The following is a 16,340-nucleotide window of genomic DNA, read 5'->3' as shown; positions in this document are numbered from 1 at the left end:
TTACACACACACACACACACACACACACACAACTAGAGGATGCCTGGCTACTACTGCTGACATTCTGAAGTAGATCACAGTAGAGTCAGAGATGGAGTAGAGAAAAATGTATATAGAAACTGAAAATCGTAAAAAAGACCAGGTTTATTAATACCACTGGAACCAAGACTATGGCTCTGAGACATCCTTCAGGGCAAGTGTGTCACGTATCTCTCACTGCCATAGTCAATGCTGACTCACAGCAACTCACTGTGGGTTTCCGAGACTGTAACTGCTGAGCTGAGTAGAAAACCCAGTCTTTCTCCCTTGGAGCTGCTGGTGGTTTCGAACTGCTGAATACGGATCTCGGCCCAATACATAACCACTATACTACCATGGCTCTCTGGGTCGTGGAGGCTGGGGTTCACGGGGTCCATTAATCCTATGGACTGGTCGTTTCTTTGCATTTTTTATTGGCTTCCCTTCTCTTTGCTCTGGATAGGGAGCAGTTGTACTCCCTAAGGTGAACAAGAACACCAAGGAGGTAGCACTCCTTACAAAGTCAACCCTACATGAGATAAAAGCTGCAGCATTTCCCAAGAAAGGCTCCAAAGATAGGAAGAGGATGAGCGGAAATCATAAGCACAGGGAGGAAGTGGGAAGAGTGCTGCCAGACGGCAGCAGTTGCAATCAAAGTCACAAACCAAGAGGTACAGTAACTGCTTAATAGAAAACCAGTGCCCAAAACACAGTTTAAAAGAAAAAATATTACAGCCCAGAAAGCTCTATGGGAAAGGAAAAAAAGAAAGTTCTATGAAGCACTTCCACTTGCTAACGCGGGGGGTTACCAGGAGTTGGCACTGACAACATGACAACACGTTTTATAGTAAAGGCTCTACGACAAACTTCAGAGATAGTTAATCACAGGCCAATTCTGTATGAGGGGGCAGAAAAACACTCCATTCCTGTATTTTAAGTCCATTTCCCCAGGAACTTTTTGAAACTATACGCACACACACATGCGCAAGCACAGCATCACTCTCCTACTCCTGCATATAGTTCTGGGGTCCCAATTAGGTTTTGTTTTTTAAAAGGAAAACAGCTCTCCTTTTGCTTATTAATTCCCCCTGATGGCTTTAAGAACCCCATACTCAGTCTCTTGTAGCACTGGACTATGGGTGGGAGATATGCAAATAAAAGCAGAAGTCATGGCCTTTTGGGACCCAGCTCTCAGGCTCTGTCTATGGGCTCATCAGTTGGTAGCAGAGGGTTAGCCTGGGGCCTAGGCAAATGGGCCAGGGCTGAGGGCAGTCCACTCCATTCTTGCTAACGTCTTGATCCGCTCTACTTCCGCCCTCTGCCAACCCAGTGGCAGTAAGGATGACTAGGAACAATTGCCTACAAGGTCTGGGCTAAAGTCTGTTGTTGAAGTTCCATGAGTCAGTTTCAAATATGCAACAGAAGGAACGATACAGCCGCCCACTTTGCACCATCCTCAGACTAGCTGTGAAAGTGCATTGCTGCATCCATTGTGTCAGTCCGTCTCATTGAGTATCTTCCTCTTTTTCATAATGTCCAACTTTCCCAAATATGATGTCCCTTTTCAGGGACTGGTCTTTTCCAAAGGAAACCTGATAACATTGGGCTGCTAACCTCAAGGTCAGCAGTTTGAACCCACCAGTTGCTCTGTAGGAGAAAAGATAAGGTTTTCTGTTCCTGTAAAGATTTACATTAAACAACACAAAGAGTATAATCAAGGGCACTGAATTATACGTGTAGGAATTATGGAATTGGAGAACATTTTCCTGTGTATATTTTTGCCACAATTGGAAAAAATGCATTAAAAACACAAAAAAGAAAACATACATGAATAACTATGAGTACATGGAAGAAAATGTCCTAGAGTCAAATGTGGTGATAACTGTGTAACTCTTCTTAATATGATCAAATCATTGAATTGTATGACATGTGGATGAAGTGCTAATAAAACTTAAAAAAAAAAAAAAAGATTTACATCAGCCCTCCAGGGAACAATTCTACTATGGGCTATAGCAAGGGGTCTGAAATAAAATGTAACAAGGAAATTGTGTGTACAGTATTGCCTCGATCTCCTCATAGGGCTATTTTCTTCATAACATATTTTTTCTATTTTCATTTTATTTCAGAGCATCAGGGGCCACAAAAACTACCTCGGGGCCCACATGCTGCCCTTGACACCCCTGGCCTATAGGGCTGCTGGTCTTTCCTCACTCGCTTCTAAGGAACATTCTGACAATTCTTTCAGGACTTTTATTTCTTCTTGCAGTCCACGATACTCTCAACATTCTCCACCAACACAATCATTCAAATGTGTTCATTCTCCTGCAGCTCCAAACCACCAGGCACTCTTCCGGAGAGACGGAGCTTTCTCGTCCCGGAAAGCGGTGCTTCTCAACCTTCCCAACGCCACAGCCCTTTCAGACAGTGCCTCATGTGGCGGTGACCCCCCAACCATAACGGTATTGTTGTTGCTACTTCCTCACTGTCATTTTGCTACTGCTTATCAATCAGGCGACCCCTGTGAAAGGATTGTTTGACCACCCCCCCCACCCCAAAGGGGTTGGGACCCACAGGTTGAGAACCACTGCCATAGAAAGTCTCAGAAACCACCGGGGCAGTTCTATCCTGTCCTCTAAGGTGGCCAGGAGTCAGAATACACTAGTTTGGTTTTCTGGAGTATTCCTTATTCATTGTCCAACTTTGTGTTGGCTTAACCTGAGGTAGAGCAACGTGGCCCAGGAGAAACTGCTAGACTGCAGAAGTGGCAAGTGGCAGCTCAGAAGGCAAAGACCAGATGGTAATTACTGGGTCCATCACTCCCCGCCATTCCTTCTTCCACTTTCTTTTTCTTAGCTCTCTTGCTCTCAGCTTAGGTTTAACTCAAAATCAAACTCACTGCCAATGAGTCAATTTCCAAGGTGGTAAATCTTTACAGGAAGAGAACGCCCTATCTTTCTCTCAGAGCAACTGGTAGGTGCAAACTGCTGACCTTGTGGTTAGCAGCCCAACATGCAACCCACGAAGATCCACTAAGGCTCCTTAGCTTAGGTCTAAGATCCAGTCAATTAATAACTGTTGTTGCAGACCGAATTGTTTCCCCCAAATCTGTATCACCGTAGCCAGAGCAATATGCCCAGTATTCCTTACAAGAGTGTGAGACTCAAGCCCCCACCTTTACTCAAGTCCTAATCTTGTCACACCTTCTACCTTTTAAGAGATAAACGGAAAGAGAAGCAAGCAGAGAGGGAGCAGAGAACTCTTTTGGGCCTGGGCTCCGGTGCTAGAGAACCTCCTAGACACAGGAGAAGACTGACGCCAAGACACAGGGAGATCCCCAAGGAATTCTGAACCCACGGATGTTAAAAGATTAAGGACTTCCCCTAGAGTCCTGAATTTGGGCTTCCAGTCTCTTAGAACTATGAGAAAATAAATGTCTGCTTGTTAATCATTGCTTTGGATACAGACAGCAATGAAAGTATATAACTACACTTTGAGTACTCTCTGCTTTAAAGCTCTACCATTTGTGTGGTGGCTTACATGCCGCTACGATGCTGGAAGCTACGTCAGCAGGGGCACCTGTGCTCAGGTGTTAGTAGAGCTTCCATTCTAAGACAGACTAGGGTAAAAGTCTGGGTGATGGGGCCGGCCCCAAGGCCAACTACGTGGACTGCTGCCCGTCCCCCAAGAATTTATTTCAGGGGACAGCACTGACGCTGCAGCCCCGGGAGAGGGACATGTCTGATCAGAGCACATGGGAGCAAATGAAGGGGGAAGAAGGGGAGTGGAGCATGCCCTGGCCCACCAAGCCTTGAAGATGAGATTCCCGCTAGGAGCAGCTAATCCATAGAGAAGACCATCTGGCTGGCCCCACTATGAGACAAGGCATCCCTTCGCTGACCCATAGCCCTACAGGGGACAACACTGGAGACACTGTGGGAATTCCGCTCAATCTGATCCCACCACACTGAGGCAAAACACTAAGGGTGTGTAACAGAAGAGCAAGGGACTAGAGCAACGAAGTCCCCAGGGAATACCAAAAATAGATTTTGGGGGTCAGGGCTTGGGACCCATCAGACTCAACTGGAAAACACTCCTAAAGGCCAACAAACAGTCCTTGAACTAAAGACAAACTTTTCTTTTTTGTCATAGTTGTGTTTTTGGTTTGTCATTGGCTTTTTGTTGTTTTATTTTCTTTTGTTGCTTGGTTTTGCCCAGTCTTGTTTTTGTGGATGTTATTATCTCCAGAGGTCTGACTAAATAAGATAGGCTGGATGAACATGAGGGGAAAACAATGGGACTGACAGTTGGGGGGCATGGGAGAGGGGGAAGTGAAGGTGTTAACAAACTCAAGGACAAGTGATCCAAATCGGTGGTGAGGAGGGTGTAGGAGGCCTGGTAGGGCATGATCAAGGGTAATGTAACCGAGAGGAATTACTGAAACCCAAATGAAAGCTGAGCATGATAGTGGGACAAGAGGAAAGTATAAGGAAATAGAGGAAAGATCTAGGAGGCAAAGGGCATTTATACAGGTCTAAATAAAGGCATGTATATATGTAAATATATTTATGTGAGGATGGGGAAATAGATCTATGTGCATATATTTATAGGTTTAGTATTAAGGTAGATGGCCATTGGGCCTCCACTCAAGTACTCCCTCAATGCAAGAACACTTTGTTCTATTAAATTGGTATTCCATGATGCTCACCTTCCCAACTCAATCACTGAAGACGAAGTGGGTGCAAGGCAAATGTGGTGAAGAAAGCTGATGGTGTCAGGCTATCAAAAGATATAGCATCTGGGGTCTTAAAAGCAAACAAGCACCCATCTAGCTGAGACGCAACAAAGCCCACATGGAAGAAGCACACCAGCCTATGTGATCACTAGTTGTCAAAAAGATGAGGTATCAGGCATCAAAGAACAAAAAATCCTATTATTGTGAATGAGGGGGAGTGTGGAGTGGGGACCCAAAGCCCATCTGTAGGTAACTGGACATACCCTTATAGAAGGGTTGCGGGGAGACGAACCAGTCAGGGTGCAGTGTAGCAACAATGAAACATACAACTTTCCTCTAGTTCCTAAATGCTTCTTCCTCCCCACCCCACTATCATGATCCCAATTCTACCTTACAAATCTGGGTAGACCAGTGGATGTACACTGGTACAGATAGGAACTGGAAACACAGGGAGTCCAGGGTGGATGATCCCTTCAGGACCAGTGGTGAGAGTGGCAATACTGGGAGGGTGGGTTCGAAAGGGGGAACAGATTACAAGGATCTACATATAACCTTCTCCCTAGGTGACAGACAACAGAAATGTGGGTAAAGGGAGACGTCAGACAGTGTAAGACATGACAAAACAATAATTTATTAATTATCAAGGGTTCATGAGGGAAAAAATGAGGAGCGAATGCCAGAGGCTTATGTGGAGAGCAAATGTTTTGAGGATGAGGGTAACAAATGTACAAATGTGCTTTATACAATTGACGTATGTATGGATTATGATAAGAGTTGTACGAACCCCCCATAAAATGATTGAAAAAAAAGTCTTGGTGAGTTCCTTCTGAAAAGCAGACACTGGATTAAAGAGGATATTGTCCAATATTGTGCTACATGATGAGGCCAGTAGGTAAGTTTGGAAGGCAATGACAATGGACAGTAACTGAAACAAAGGACTCGAGTTTACCAGACTACCCTTCATTGTGTGGCACACGAGGTCCCAGCAGTTAGAGCAAAATAGACTGGAACAATTAAAATTTAAAAAAATTAAACCACCAAGGATTTCAAAAGAGCCAAGGTGGAATATTGGGTGACCAAGTCATACTAGCTTTTCATTTACTGTCCCACATCCTGGGGACCCTTTTAGTTAGGCTTCATTAAATCTTTTAGGCTAAGAAATTACAGAATAATAACTAGCATTTATTGAAATGTAAATCATGCACATAAAGGCATTTATTCAATTCTCACATTACTTATCACTAAAAGCCCGTTTCATAGATGAGGAAATTAAGGCTTAAAGCAAAGAACATTTCTTAAAGCCCCTCAACATTTAAGACACAAAGCCAGGATTGAAAAGTAAAAACAGATAATAAAAGTTTAAGTCAACAATAGGAGAAATGACAAGAGGCTATAATAATGAGCAAAAGTATAGGAAGTAAAACACTGCAGAGCAAAGCACGAAAGAACAGGCTAGGGTGATTAGGGAATAGGGCAGGCTTTGAAAGCTGGAATTGAAGGCAGGTTCCACTCCTTATTGAAGGGAGATAGGAAAAAGGCAATTTGACCTCAGGAGCTGCTGTGAATAAAACCAATGAGGCTTAAACCTGTTTGGCCTGGATAGAAAAGTGGTGGGAAATGGTTTAAATTTATAAAGGGTTCCATCCCTTTAAAACTAAGGTCAAACTTCAAGGTAACATTTATTGGCCTTTAGTTCCAACCATCAACCCAGATAAATACGGTCCTACTTCCCTCACAATGACTTACACTCCAGCAAAAATACAAAATATGACTGGCAATAAGAAACACATCCTAGTGGGGAGTGGAGAAACAAAAGCCCATCTGTAGACAATTGGACATCCCCTTACAGAAGGGTCACAGGAAGAGATGAACCAGTCCCGGTGCAGTATAGCACCAAAGAAACATACCACTTTTCCTAGTTCTTTTACTGCCTCCCCCCGCCCCCAATCATGACTCCAGTCTACCTTAAAAACCCAGCTAAACCAGAGCATGTACACTGGTACAGATAAGAGCTGAAAACACAGGGAATCCGGGACAGATAAACCCCTCAGGATCAATGAGTAGCAATACCAGGAGGGGAAGAGGAAGGGGAAGGTGAGGGGAGAAAGGGGGAACCGATCACATATAACCCCCTCCCAGGGGGATGGACAACAGAAAAGTGGGTGAAGGGAGACATTGGTCAGTGTAAGACATGAAAAAACAATAAATTATAAATTATCCAGGGTTCATGAGGGAGGGTGGGGGAAGGAGGGAGGGAAATGAGCTGATACCAAGGGCTCAAGTAGAAAGAAAATGTTTTGAAAATGATGATGGCAACAAATGTCCACATGTGCTTGACACAATGGATGGCTGGATGGATTGTGAGAAGAGCTGTAGGAGCCCCCGATAAAATGATTAAAAAGAAACACATCCTGCATGTTTCCTTCATGCATGTCTTTGTTCCTCTATGAAGAAGTGTACTACTGTCCAGGGTCAGCAGTCAAAATCCTACTAGCCACCTAGTCATTCTTCAGCATACCGTAAACACTCCTTCCCACAAGAAGCACAACTAACTTGGCTAAATGTCTCTTTTCCTTGCATTCAATTAAAGGCCAGCCTGGGACCATATGCAAGACAATGAGCCCTTATTTGGCAATAACATAGATGTCTCAGACACAGGATAATCAGGAAATAAAATCTAAAACTGTCAGAGGCAGGTTCTACCCCATCCCACTAGATAAACCAAGGGTCAAAGTCAACTCGATGGCCGTGAATTTGGTTTGGCTTTGAGCCACTAAGCCCATTCTGTCCCATAGCAATCCTATAGGACAGAATAGAATTTCCCCCTCTCCACATTTCTAAGGTTGTAAATCTTTTCCCCCCTCCAACTGTTTTATTGGCACATAATTTACATATCATACAAATAGTTCAACCATATCAAGAACTGCAATCATTGCCACATCAAGTTTAGAACAACCCCCCCCCACACACACAAGGGTTAAATCGCCTTTATATGAGTTGTGCAATGAAAAGTAATTAGTTGTAGTGCTCCCTCCAGCCTCCCATGCCATTAGCTTTTCAGGGACCAATCAACAGATGAGTTTGATCAGTAAGCCACAAATGAAACCAAAACCAAAGTCACTGCCATGAGTCAATGTTGACTCAGCAACCCTCTAAGACAGGGCAGAACTGCCCCCTGAGACCAACTCTTTAAAAGGAGCAGAAAGCGTCCCCTCCCATCTTTTTCCAGCAGAGCATCTGGTGGGAGCCCTAAACAGAAAGGATGGAATATCTTTGCTGAAAAGGCAATGGAGGTATATGTGGCATATTCAGTTTGTAGTCCCCCAGGCTCATGTTTGTAAACTGCCTTTAGTCTTGTTGCCTTTAGCCTGTGGCTGTTTGTGAAGCAAATGCTTTCCAGATGGAAAACTTGACAGAGCAGAAAGCAAGAACTTACCATACACTCAGGAGGCGCTTCCCTCTTAAAGGCACCCCTACTCCTGAATTTCAGAGGTATGTGGATAGAATGTGAATTTCTAAGTGTTTAGAAACTTAGCTGACTCCCCCCCACTTTGAGTTTGCTTAAATGGATGAAAGTAGGGAGATCATTTCGGTTTCGAGGCCATGGGATCTGACAGATGTTAGGGTGCGGTGATGTCTGCAAGATTTCCAACAAGTTTGCTTAGGAGAAAACAAAAACGACTAAAAAACTATGACTATGTTGGGATTCAAGGCAGAGGCCAAAGGACTCACAGATAAAACAAAACCAGATCACTGACACACCAACCTCTTGAAAACCACAGTGCTGTTAGGCCTTCAATGTACCCACTCTTATTAAAGAGAAACATGTAATGTCACAGAAAAATTAACTTGCCTAATATTAAACTGCCCATCATAAAAGCGAAAAGATTTAACACAAAGTAGACAATTAAAAACACTGACATGACCGGAATTTTGAATAAATGGTCCAATTTACCTTGGGAAAGCTATTAAAAATTTCAGTACACCGCTAGTGAGAAAGTATTATTACTTAACCAAATGCAAAGGGCACCACAGATACGAGTTCCGCTGCTGTGGGAGAGGCAGGTGCTCAGCTGCTAACCAGACGGTCAGTGTGTCAAAGCCACCAGCAGCTCCCAGTGGAAGGAAGACATGGCTGTCTGCTCCTGTAAAGATTGACAGTCTCAGAGAAGCCCTATGGGGTTGCTGAGTCAAAACTGACTTGATGGCAGTGGGTCTGGTTCTCAATGGTTTAAAAGAGAAAAAAATGGTCAAGCTTTATACAGGTTGCTGCTGAAGCCGAGAACCTGGAGTCTTTTCAGTTGTCCCCTTGGTCTGAGTCTTGACTACCGTGTGTACAGTGCAACTATGCCCCCTCCCAGCCCCCAGGATTTCCAAGGTTGTGATCTTTCGGAAGCATATTGCTAGGATTTTCTTCTGAGATGTTTGAATGGATTCAGACAGCCAATCTTTCAGACTATAGTTGAGCTACCCAAGGGCTAGAGGAATTTCCACTTGGTTAATTACACAGTATGCAAATCTTTTTTTGTAATACCAGGCATGCACATTAAAATAATAATAATTAATAATCACAATTAGGCTAAGGCAAGCACACCAACAGTTTTACTCTACTGAAAAGCCACAGGTCTAAGAGAAGCAAATAAAACAAAACCCAAGTAGCAAATACAAACAAAAGGACTACATAAATGCACATTAATTCTATTGATGGGTACTTGGAGTTCTCAGAAAAGGTCCCAATCTCTGTACATTCATCAACAATCTGAACGACCTACTATGGACCAGACACTGATTCCATAAGAGGCTCAGCTTCCACTTTATGGGAACCCATAAACAGGTCCTCAGACTTTACTGCAGAACTGATTCAGATACCCTAGCAAGTAAAAAATGCTGTTCAAAATCTCAGAGACCACTACAGATAGTCTATGAAAATGGTAAAACTTCTGGATGAAGGCACAATGACAAATGCAGCCTTTTTTTTTCCCTTAAAAAAAAATTTCCTTGGCCCCTAAAATGGGCTCGATTGCTTGCTTCCTTTCTTTTGTTGTAGGGTCACTATGCGTTATAATAGACTTGATGGCAGTGAAATGGTTAGAAAATTGCAAGCAGTTTGAAACTACCCATGGGACCAAGATGGGGCTTTCAACTCCAGTAAAGTGATAGTCTATCTAGGAAACCCACAGGGGCAGGTCCAGCCTGGTCTAGAGTTGCCATGGGTCAGAACTGACCGGAAAGCAGTGAGTTTTCATTTTAAATTAATAAATCAGTAGGCGAAGGGCCCTTGCTCATCTCCTTTAATCAAGAAGCTGGAAGCACCGAGTATTACGCTACTTATATTTTTAATAAAACACAAATTTATATGCTACAGCAACCAATGAAGAAAAATGTCACCACAGGGAAAAATAGAAATGGTTGAGCATCTTTCACTGCCCAGAAGTTTCATTAAGCTGTAACCAGCTCCAACACAGGTGCCCCTTAATCATACTACTTTCCATATAAATGTCAATAAGGGCACCAATTTCCTGATTGTATTCATGCCATCAATTCCCAAAACATCAACCTTTCAGAACAATCCCAAACTGCTGACACAAGTTTTTAGGCAATTAAGAAAGCTACCTTACCCCTGGATGACAGTTCTAGATAAATGGTGTTTTTTTAATAAACTCGATCTCAATTACATTAAACCAAAAGAAGTCTGAATAATGCACAAACACACGAAACCGCTCATCTGGAGCCCAGTACTTCGCTTTCTTCGTGCTTTTGAAAAATGGGTAAAGAAGCGGGAGGGAGGAAAATGAGGAGCCGATTCCAGGAGCCCAAGCAGAAAGCGAGAGTTTTGAGAATGATGAGGGCAACGAATGTATAAGTGTGCTTGACACAAGTGATGTGTGGATTGTGATGAATTGTATGAGCCCCAATAAAATGACAATTAAAAAAAGAAAAACGGGTAAAGAATGATCCGCTTTGTAGTCACATAGTTCTTTTAACAAGGCTGGCGAAGAAGCAATTTATAGTCCAAGGAGGGAAAACCGTGCCTCATATACTTTTCCTCTTGGTCTCTAAATTGTCCACACCACCTCCTCATCTCGCTCACTACGACCTCACTTTATTCCTTAGTTATAAATTCACCGACATACGAGGGGGCTTCCAAAAGGGCGTAGGAAAACCATCCAACCCCCCCTCCCGCCCCCCAAACGTCCCATCAACATTGCGAGAACAGTAGCTAGCCAAGATCGAAATGCATGGAATTCGTAAATCAAAGCAAAAGCCGCGCTGGCGCTGTTTGGTTTTGAATTTGCTCAGGAAACCACGGCGTGATGAGAATTGAAAAGCGGGCAAAGTTATCGCTCGCGGTCCGGGGTCGTCCCGTTAGGAAGCTCGGCGGCTTCCCCGCGCCGCTCGCACCCGGAGCAGCTCTCCCCGCGCCGCGTGCCCACTTACTCAAAGTTACTTCTCCCCAGCCCGCAGGCGACAGGCCACCCGCAGCCTCGCCCCCGCCCGCCCCCCAGACGGACCCGAGGCCCTCCCGTTACAGCTCGAAATCTGGGTTGCCGCACTCTCCACCCCCCGAGGACCCAAGCAGCGAGGGCGGCCAGCATGTCCCCTCCCCGGTTGGCGAAGGGGTCTCCTCTGCAGGCCAACCCCACGGCCGCTCGTCAGACCCAAGGAGCATTGTCTCGTTTGTCTACGCGGCCCTCGAAGACGACCCCCCCAAGTGCCCGGCCCACTCCTCATCGCTCCGGAGCGGTCGTCCCCCCAGAACCGCCGCCCCGCCCTCTTCATCCTTGCAGCGGCGGGTGTCGGACGCTGGGCCCCGGGGGGAGCTGCCGCCTCCCCGTCCCTAATTGCCGCCGCCAGCGTGCAGCCCCTCACCCCGGCTCCCGCCGCCGCCGCGCGCTCCCCCGCCCCTCCTCCCGCCTCCAGCTCCCCGCCTCTAGCGGGATCTTCACCTCAGAGCAGCGCCCAGGAGCTCGAGGGGAATCGGTGCCGCGCTCCAGGCGCGTCGCGTCAGGCCAGCCGGGGAAGTGGCGCCCACAAAAGCAACGAGCCAAGTGGCCTCGAGCAAGCCCCTCACTGAAGCGGCGTACCGCAGGCCCCGGCCAACAGCCCTCCCCTCGGCCGAACAAAAGAGGCTCTCACTCTGCGCGGCCCGCCGCCCGCACTGCGCAGGCGCGACGACCCGCCGCACAGCACCATGGGGCTCGGAGTCCACCCGAAACTACAAGACCCGAAGTGCTCCGCGCCCCCTGCGCCGCCACGCACGGCTTGCGAGGACTTTCTTTTAAAAGAGAGTTTGCAGCTCTAAAGTACAGAACGTGCCAAACCAGAACATTTGAAAGTGTAGATTTTACGAGCTCGTCGCTTAATGTTTGCTCCGAAAAGCCGCCACTCTGGACAATTCTGTAATTAATATCCTTGAAGCATGCGCCTCTTTAACAGGTTGGTTCACCAAAATCGTATCCAATTTCTTACCTCCTCAGCTCTCCAGCCAGCCGCTTCTTAACGCTGGGATTACTTCCTCTTGGAGCCCTTCCTTGAGCTGGACTAGACCGGATCCACGGGGAAGGTGTCGTTGTGGCATCCCGGACCTATGCCAACTGAGCACCCCTCCCCCAGCCATCCCCGAGAAATGTAGAAGGAAACAAACCATCTTATTTTTTTAGATGTGTTTCCCTGATTTCAACTAAGTAGTCTCAACCCAACCCAAATTCACTGTCATCGAGTTGAAGCGACTCATAATGACCTTATAGGACAGGGTTGAACTGCGAAGAAAACCCGCTCTCTGTTCTACAGCGGCTGGTGATTTCGAACTGCTGACATGGCAGTTAGCAGCCCAACACGAAACCACTATGCCACCGGGGCTCCTTAAATTGCCCCCAAACCAGTGCAAATAGAAAATGCGTGTCTCATCCTAACACGCACTCTGCTTTATTTCATTAGTTAATATCTACCTTACTTTCTGGACCCTTAAGCACCAATGAGTACAAAGACCCTGCCTTGTGTTGTTCACCACTATCCCCCTCAGTGCATAATATTGTCCCTGGCATTAGTCAATCAGTATTTGTTGAATAAATGATTAAATGCATGAATGACATATCTTACTCCTACCTGGCAGAAAACAAATGATCCAGCTTCATCTCTTCACTCTGGATTTCTCTTCACTCTGGATTTTTCTGGGGAGAAGGGTATTGTTTGTTGATTTTTTTCCTCCCTTAATCTCCATTTCACTACAGAATTAGGAACTATGCAACAAAGCCTATCGGGAAGTGATGATTTGTTTTCTCACTTTAAGTATTAAATTATTATTTTAAAAAATTATCTTAGCTAGGAGGGAAAGTCTAGTGCATTCTGCCCTAAAATGAAGAGGTCTGCATTTAAAGAACAGTTGTTCTGAATTTGGCACAATACAGGTCTCAGGAGAGGTATCACATAAGAAATCCAGCCTAGAAATGTCATAATAGAGTATTGTGGGAGGGAATACAGAAAAGAGGGCAATTCTCCTGAGACCTTTGGGTTGGGTTTCCAGTAAAAACAGAAAACTCCCTCTCTCCTCAAGTGTCCTATTGTTTTCCCTGATTCTTATGATGAGGATTTCAGTTGTAAAACTGTTAACTACTATTGCCGAGTGCTTAGAATTCTAATAAGCCCTTGATTGGTGTTAATTCTCACAATACCCCCCCCCCCAAGTGGGAATTACCATTCTATTTTGCATATAAGGTTCTAGAAGACTGGGTGACCTGCATTCAACCAGAATATGGTGGATTTAAGATTGGGTCTTATTTTTGTCTCATTCCCAAGCTGTATTCTTGCCTGCATAACCTGCTATCATCCCTAATTTCATATTGGTTGCTTCTCAGCTACATGGCTGCTTGTTTATCTTCAAGCCCTGCTGTATCTTTTGAGAGCCAGGCACCATCAACTTTCTTCACATTTGCTTATGCACCCTCTTTGTTTTCAGCGATCTTGTCAGGAAGGTGAGAATCATGGAATGCCAGTTTAATAGAACAAAGTGGTCTTGCACTGAGGGAGTACTTGAGTAGAGGCCCAATGTCCATCTGCTACCTTAATACTTAACATATAAATATATATGCATAGACCTATAACCCTATCATTTTATACTAATATATTTACATATATACATGCCTATATTTATACCTTATGTATTTAAAAATCATTTTATTGTATAGCATCTGGGGTATTAAAGGCTTGAAGATAAACAAGCGGTCATCTAGCTAAGAAGCATCAAAGCCCACATGGAAGAAGCACACCAGCTTGGCTGACCACGAGGTATAGAAGGGACCAGTTATCAGACATCAAAGAACAAAAAATCATATCATTGTGTGCTCACCTCCCTGATACGATTACTGAAGACAAATGGGTACATAAGCAAATGTGGTGAAGAAAGCAGATGGCACCCGGCTATCAAAAGATACAGTGTCTGGGGTCTTAAAGGCTCGAAGATAAACCGAGTGGCCATCTAGTTCAGAAGCAACAAAGCCCAAATGGAAGAAACACATCAGCCTGTGTGACCACGAGCTGTCGAAGGGATCAGATATCAAGCATCAAGGAACAAAAAATCTTATCATTGTAAATGTGGGTGAGTGCAGAGTGGAGGCTCAAAGCCCATTGGTAGCCAACCAGACACCTCCTTACTGAAGGGTTGTGGGGAGGAGATGAGCCAGTCAGGGTGCAGGGTAACAATGAAACATATAACTTTCCTCTAGTTCTTAAATGCTTCCTCCCCCACACTATCATGATCCCAATTCTACCTTACAAATCTGGCTAGACCAGAGGATGTACAATAGGTACAGATAGCAATTGGAAACACAGGGAATCCAGGAGAGATGACTCCTTCAGGACCAGTGGTGAGAGTGGCGATGTCTGGAGGGCAGAGAGACTGTGGAATAGAAAGGGGGAACTTATTACAAGAATCTACGTATAGCCTCCTCCCTGGGGGATGGACAGCAGAGAAGGCGGAGGGAGATGTCGGACAGTGTAACATATGACAAAATAATAATAACTTATGAATGATGAAGGGTTCATGAGGTAGCGGGGAGTGGGGAGGGAGGGGGAAATGAGCAGCAGATATTAAGGGCTCAAGTAGAAGGCAAATGTTTTGAAAATGATGATGGCAACAAATGTGCATATGTTCTTGACACAACAGATGCATGTATGGATTGTGATAAGAATTCTATACATACATCCATTGTATAAAGCACATTTGTACATTCATTACCCTCATCATTCTCAAACCTTACAAATGTCTTTTGCCTCCTACTTCTTTCCTCTATTTTCTTTTACTTTCTTCTTGTCCCACTATCATGTTTGACCTTCTTTTGGCTCTTAGTAATTCCTCTGGGCTACATTGCACTTGATCAAACCCCACCAGGCATTCCATGCCCTCCTTGCCATCAATTTTAGATCTCTTGCTGTTTCCTTGTCCCTGGGTTTGTTGGCTCTCCCTCCCTTTCCCCCACCTCCTCTCCCTTTCCCACTGGGAACTGTCAGTCCCATTATTTTATCCTGGGGATTGTTTATCCTGCCTATCTATATAGAGTTTTTTTTTTAAGCCCATAAATAGTTGCAAGTCTATCTGTTGACCCTTAAGAATGTTTTCTGATGGAGTCTGATGAGGTATCAAGCCCTACCCCCCAAGGTAGAAGGCTGTTTTCAGGATTCCTGGGGATTCCTTTGTTTTGCTCCCCTTGCTGCTCTGTTGTGCTCCCTTCCCATTTTGCCCCAAGTGGGGGTGTGTGTGGTGTGTGTGTGTGGGGTGTGTGTGTGTGTGTGTGTGTGTGTGTGGTGTGTGTGTGTGGTGTGTGTGTGACAAGGCACAATTCCAGCACTGTGTCTCCAATGCTGTCTCATGTAGCGCTGTGGGTCAGTGAGCAGACTTTGTGTCTCATATTGGGGGCGGACCTACCGTCCTCTCTGTGCATTGGTTGCCCTGAGCAGGAATGGTGAGCCAGGATGGTGTCCACTCTCTCTCTCTCTCTCTCTCCTCCTCCCTCTTAGTTTGCTTCCTAGTGGTCTGGGCAGACCTGCCACTCTCCCCAGTTGGTCAACATCATCCTCTCTGTTATTTCCGTTGCTCCCTGCAGGTATGTTGCCTTCTGGGCTTGGCGCACCTGGTTAAGGTCCTCCCTCTCTTCCTTTCCTGTGGAGACAAAAACAATACCCCCCCTATGGGTAGGTTAGTGCCCTGTTCCTCCCCTATCCTTGTTTTTTTATTTTTTCCTTCCCTTCCTTTTTAGTTAGCTGCCACATACATCCCTGGGTTGGGTCTGATCCCTGCCAGAGTACCTGGACTGAATGAGTTTTCTTCGAAACATTTACTGAGTGCTCTGCAGGGGAAGAGCGAGGCTAACCCCTTGCATTCATTAGAATACATGCTCTAGGAAGTCAGGGCAGTTCTTATTAGTTAGCTGCTTTATTCTTAGTGCCCCAAATAGTGCCCACCCCATAGGTAGAACTCAATAAAGGTTTGGAAATAAAGAGATTTTGTTTGTAAATGCATTCTTCTAAAAAAAAAAAACACAACAAAACCCAAACCATTCTTCTGTAGTGGATTCTGAGTGTGGGCCACCCCTGC

General features: G+C 45.2%; 1 protein-coding gene across 5 annotated transcripts in view; it reads right to left on the bottom strand.

Annotated features, from left to right (window-relative positions):
* CBX1 (chromobox 1) overlaps positions 1-15,931 on the bottom strand; it is a 31,582-nt gene extending 15,651 nt beyond the window's left edge. Inside the window, exons 1-2 of one of the 5 annotated variants that reach the window (XM_075561694.1) lie at positions 15,672-15,931; positions 12,857-12,921 (exon numbers count right to left, since the gene is read on the bottom strand). The gene's annotated coding sequence lies outside the window, so the exon portion shown is untranslated. Of the gene's footprint in view, positions 1-11,697; positions 11,905-12,220; positions 12,339-12,856; positions 12,922-15,671 lie in introns of those variants that run through there. The other 4 variants (XM_075561695.1, XM_075561696.1, XM_075561697.1 and 1 more) reach the window with 4 other exon arrangements.
* Positions 15,932-16,340: the final 409 nt, after the last annotated feature.

Source organism: Tenrec ecaudatus, chromosome 10 (assembly GCF_050624435.1).
Source record: "Tenrec ecaudatus isolate mTenEca1 chromosome 10, mTenEca1.hap1, whole genome shotgun sequence".
Taxonomy (NCBI): Eukaryota; Metazoa; Chordata; class Mammalia; order Afrosoricida; family Tenrecidae; genus Tenrec; species Tenrec ecaudatus.
This window is presented reverse-complemented; position numbering and strand designations above follow the sequence as displayed.